This window comes from Panthera tigris, chromosome X (assembly GCF_018350195.1).
Source record: "Panthera tigris isolate Pti1 chromosome X, P.tigris_Pti1_mat1.1, whole genome shotgun sequence".
NCBI classification, from domain to species: Eukaryota; Metazoa; Chordata; class Mammalia; order Carnivora; family Felidae; genus Panthera; species Panthera tigris.
Window position 1 is genome coordinate 100158310 of NC_056677.1, and position 6000 is coordinate 100164309.

The 6000-nt window shown below is 39.1% G+C and overlaps 1 long non-coding RNA gene across 2 annotated transcripts in view; it reads right to left on the reverse strand.

Annotated features, from left to right (window-relative positions):
- LOC122235374 overlaps positions 1–4811 on the reverse strand; it is a 52986-nt gene extending 48175 nt beyond the window's left edge. For both annotated transcript variants that reach the window (XR_006213437.1, XR_006213436.1), the window contains exon 1: positions 4634–4811. This is a non-coding gene — a long non-coding RNA (uncharacterized LOC122235374). The remainder of the gene's footprint in view (positions 1–4633) is intronic.
- Positions 4812–6000: the final 1189 nt, after the last annotated feature.

Here is a 6000-nt window from a genome sequence, read left to right on the forward strand (position 1 = left end):
TCGTGTTCTTTCTCTGTCTCTCAAAAATAAATAAACATTTAAAAAAATAACAGAAGAGAAAATGGAAACTGAGGATCACAACGGTGAAGATACATATCCATCACATTATTAAGATGAAGATTGAGCCTAGTTAAGAATCCACATTCTTAACCCCTAGAGTTGACTAATACATTTAATTGTAGTAAGATTACAATTAATCAGAACTCTACCAACTGAAGCCCTTAGGTAAATGTCTCTTCTTTTACGAGAAAGGAACACATTGTGAAATTAAAGCTCATGTTGTAGGCGTTGTTTAAACAAAAATTTCTAGAAAACTAGCCTCTTGTTCTGCCAGATTCTTAGTCAACAAAGATTTAGTTGTTACTAGACTTTACTAAGGGAATGAAATACTTTGACCATTTAGAAAAATAGCCACTAACCAAAGAGTAAAACAAACACATTTTTGTTGCTATTTTTAACCCTCAGGTCACTAGAATAATCAGCTACCCAGAACCACTCTTTTTATGTAATCCGTTTAACTGAGATTTTCCTGTATCCTGACATTTCTAGATAGATAGATAGATAGATAGATAGATAGATAGATGTTAGATGCCAGGTAAGCAAAATATCTGCCTCTCTAAATATTTTCCATTATTTAGCTAAATGAAAAACATAGTTGATAATTTTCCTTCAGAAATAAGGTATAAGAGGGTTGCCTGGGTGGCTCAGTCGGTTGAGCATCTGACTTCGGCTCAGGTCATGATCACACAGTTTGTGGGTTTGAGCCCCTTGTAAGGCTCTGTGCTGACAGCTTGGTGCCTGGAACCTGCTTCAGATTCTGTGTCTCCCTTTCTCATGTATAGAATGGTCACTACTGAATAAAGGTTACTGCTTGCTAATGTATCCTTCCATTTCTATACATTTAAATTATTTTTTAATTTAAATTCTTCTAAATAGAAGAGAGATTATTCATTTATTGATCACTGATCAATATTGATCACCTATTGATTCATCTATCGAGATTGTTCATTGGTAAAAATTATGAATCTCAAATAAAAGAGTTAAAAATATTCAGAGGAAGGGCACCTGGATGGTTCAGTCAGTTGAGCGTCCAGCCCTTGATTTTGGCTCAGGTCATGATCCCAGGGTCACAGGATCGAGCCCCGTGTTGGGCTCTTCACTGAGTGTGGAGCCTGCTTAAGACTCTTTCTCTCCCTCTGCCCCTCTCCCCCACTCATGCTCTGTCTAAGAATAAAAAATATATAAATATTAAAAAATGTTCAGAGGAAGTTCATAAGGGAATTATTCAATGTGATGTAAAAGATAATTTAATAAATACTCAATATAATAATATAACTGGTGACACTTGGGTATTGAAGTGTGAACAAGCAGTAAAATTGGGTTGTTAAAGTCCAAAAGCTTGATGAGATAATTCACAATTGGCATTTGAACTAGTGAGAAAATTGTGGAAAGGCAACATTATCAACTTGAAATGAATTCACTTGTCTTTCCAAGACACCATCAAATTACTGTCTAGCTGGTGACAAAATAGCTGATATATCATCTGGAAAAGTGACTTGGCAAAAATATCAGGCAAGATGTCTTTCATAAAACACGTACACATACATGAACACACACAGTTCACCTATAAAATAATCTCATAAAAAGTCTCATGATGATCAAAAAAAAATCTTCCATAAGATTAAGAAGTAGGCTTGGAGGATTATCATATACAGCTCATCTCTCTACATAGTCTGGTTTCTCTTGGAAAATCACTGGACCATATTTTTCTTAGAGGCTGTCAACTGATTATATATATGTTAGTACTAAATTTCTCTCTTCCTCTACCTTCACCTTAATTTTTTTCCCTATACTGCTTTTATTTTATTCAAAAGTGGTAGTTTGCATAAAGATCTAGGGAAAAGATTATCCAGTATTATTGTTCTTCAGGTCATGCCCTGAGTAAGCCTCAAAGTCATTGTAAGAAAATGAAAAAATATACAACATAAGGAGAAAGCCACACTTTCATATATGGAGTGTGCGTGCGTGCGTGCGTGTGTGTGTGTGTGTGTGTGTGTGGAGGCCACAAGGTCTCATATATACGTACATAGATTCAGAGAAGCAATGCCATAAAACCACCTACTGATTCTACAATGTCATTTACTTCCCTATATTCCTTTTGAATATATTGCTTTTGTGTGGACAGATGCAGACAACACTTTCAGTAAAAAACAAAAAATAGATAAGTGCTTGCATGGTCACAGACTTGTTCAGGTCAACCTAATTTTATCCACTACTATTTGAGTAACCTACTTTGTGCACCCAATAGAGTTTATCAGTCATTTGAAAACTAGTCTAGGTTTTTTCCGGATCTAATTACTACCAAAGTCTGTCTTAAAATCTCTTCCGTCCTATCAGAAACCACCGAATTGTACAATTCAAATAGGTGAATTGTATGACATATGAATTCTTTGTCAATAAAGCTGTTATTTAAAAATCTATTGTGTAAACATTATGGCCACTATTTATTATTTATCATATACTAAGTGCTTTGCATATGTTGAGTCATAACCAATTTATGGGTAGGGTTTATAACTCCAGTTTCACAGACAAAGAGATTGAGGCCCAGAAACATTAAATAACTTGCCTAAGGATACCTAGCTAGTAAGTGATGGATTCAGGATTCCACCTTTGTGTTTGACTCCAAAGTCCTTACCCTTTCACATCACCAGAGGCTGCTTCTGTGCCCGTCTGCGTACCTAACAGAAGTAAGCTGGACCTGATGATTTCTTCAGGTTGCTTGGAGCTTAAATTTATGATCTTTTAAATATTTCTTCCAATTCCTTAGATGGTTCTAGTTTTCTGTTTATAGCTCAGAGTCTGAAGCTATAATAACTTAGAAAAGTCCCGATTTCCCTGGTTATGGGAAATGGATTCCAATCCACTCTTCAAGCAGGGGATATCAAGTCACACAGTAACACTCAGTAAGTACTTTTCGCTTAAGCCTCGCCAATGTCAATGCGGAAACATTTCTGACTCAACTACTTCTTTACAACTTGCCGTTAAGTGTAGGTGTTGTTGTTTCCTGGATGCTGCTTTTCTCACCAGCTTGATTCATTTTGAAAATTTTCTTTCTCTAGACATACGCATGATTTTGTTTTCAGCTAGGAATTCAGGGATTCCTAAAGGATGGTGTCTGATGGAAGATTTGACTAGATAGAGGGGCAAGGACTTTGCAACACTGAGATACTATTGTGGACACATAGTAATGATCCCTGATAGTGCCCCATCACCAAGTCAAATTACCAAGGCTTCCTATCCAGGTAAAAACGGGAGAGAAAAGGCCAGGGAATTCAAAGGCCTCAAGTCAAATATCTGATTGCCACCGGGGATGGTAGCAACAATAGAAGACATAGGAAATTAAAGTTACTTTCAACTTTCACTTTCAATTTAAAGTTATTTTCAAATCCATCACTGCTGCTATTACACGGACCCAAGGCAAGCCTTCCCTCTCACTGAAGCTACGACAGCTTCCTGCCTGAACTCACTGTTATTTGTCTTGGTCCCTACAGACCATTCTTCTCACAGCATTAACCACAGTTAGGACATCTCTCTGGATCTCTAGTAGAAACAAGTCCAAAGCAGTACTCTCAATTTTTTTTTAAAGTAAACTCTACCCCCCAAAGCGGGTTTTGAACTCACGACTGAGAGATCAAGAGTTGCATGCTGTGTGGACTGAGCCAGCCAGGAGCCCCCAGCACTCTTGATTTTTACCTCCCTCCATCCCGACCCTTCCCCAGTCTTCCCCATTGCAGGTAATGCCACCACCGTACAGTTGCCGATACCAGAAATCTGGGTGTCACAGACTACCCCCCAACATCTAATCCATTAGTCAAGGAGATGTTATTTCAAAATATATCCAGAATGCAGCCATTTCCCTGCACCTCCACCACTACCATCACTGTGATCTTCCATGGCAACTATGATGACAGCCTCCTAACTGGTCTCATTGTTCCAGTTGTACCACTCCGCACGATCTGTTGCAGTCGGTGATGTTTTTTGAGCTTACATCATTTTCTTCTCATGATTAAAATCATTTGGTGATCAGTATAATGAAACCTAAACCTCTCATCTTCATCTTCAGGGCCCTATATGCCTCTCCACACGCATCTCACCTCTCCCACTTACTAAATTGCGCAGCCTCTCATCCTGGCACTTGCTATGCTCTGGTCATATTAACATCCCTGCTGTTCTTAGGACGAGCATCCATTGTGGTTTAGGGAGTTGTAATTCTCTTCTATCTGACTGGCATGTTCATCTCTCAACTCTTGGCATTATTAGCTCCATGTAATCTATCTGGTCTCAGTTTATAGATCACCTTCTCGGAGACTTCCTTGATTATTTAGCAGTCTCTGCCATTGATAATTTCCTTTGAAGCACATGTCACTTATCACTATTAAAAACTCACATTTGGGGCGCCTGGGTGGTTCAATCGGTTAAGTGTCCAACTCTTGATTTCGGCTCAGGTCATGATCTCAAGGTTCATCTCTGCACTGATGGCGTGGAGCCTGCTTGGCATTCTCTCTCTCCCTCTCTCTACCCTTCCCCAGCTCTTTCTCTCAAGATAAATGAACATTTTTTAATTCATACTTACTTGTGTGATAAATTGATCAATGCCCCTCTCCTCCCCTCCGCACACAGAGTAATTTAACTAGCATGAGTCGCTGGTTCACCATTATATCCACAGTTTTTTATCTGAGGGCCTAGAACCTGGTAGGTCTTCAAGAAATATTTTTGAAATAAATACACTGCCAGTATGTTCATTCTACCACAGGAAAAATGTGGTAAGGCTGGAGGCAAGGGAGAGGGGAATAGAAGGTCCAGACAGGTAACCTCTGTGAAGTCATCCATCTGAGCTTCCAGAATTCTCTCCTCCAACAGGACACATCCTACTCATCAACTGCTTTTAGTACCAGTGATCTTTTAGGCCTGCTATACTGTTACTTTGAGGGAAATAAAGCAGAGGATACACAACTAAGTCTTTATGAGAAGACAGGATTAAAACATATCTAATTAATATATTTATAACACATGTATTTATTCTCTAATGCCCCTTATTCTTCTCAGCCACAGTGACTCTCAACAAGAACAAAAGCTCAAGAAACAGCAGGTCTAAAGCATAGACACAGCTAAGGATAGAGGTCTGTTTCTCTAAAATAAGATTTTGACAGCCTCAAGGGTCCTTAAGCACAGGGCAATGGATTTCTTGGTGAGCATTAAGTACTGAATCAACTCTGGTCACTGTTTACCCAAATTCAGGAGCTACAAAGAATTCAGCAATTCAGAAAGGAAGGCCTATGTGTATCAGTAAAGTGCCCCGAGTCCAGACTCTTTTCAAATATATATTTTGTTACTTTTAGGGTCTACAGTACATTGATTAGATATGTTTTTCGATAGATACGAATTATTTTTGTTAACACATCAAACATTACTGGTATTTGAATAAGGCGGGCAGAAGCCAGATCGCAGTGTGACTTGTATGCCATACTCAGAGCTTATACCCTTCCTGAAAATTATAATCACTGACGGAGTTTTAGCAGAGAAATGACATCAAATTGGAGATCATGTTTCACGTAGAGCTCAGTTTGGGAGCAGTGAGAAGGATAGATCGGAGAAGAAAGAGCAAGTCGCAGCATTGGGAATTAGGAGGCTGCAGCCGTATTCTTGTTGGAACATGATTAATACCAGAAACTGTGCTATTAGGAACGGAGGAGAAGGCATAGATTTAGGTGATATCGAGGACGGAGAAATAACTGAAGCTCCATGTAAGGAAGTTGGCTGTGGCAGATGAGAAAAGGGGACAAGTCATAGGTCCTTTGTAGGTTTCTTATTTGGGAAGCGCGTGGATGGCAGGGCCCTGTCTCCTCCCCTGAAGGCAGGTGGAGGAGCAGGTTTGGATAGGAAGATCATCTGGGATATATTGCATCTGATGCTGGTGAAATAGAACAGCGAAAACAGTTA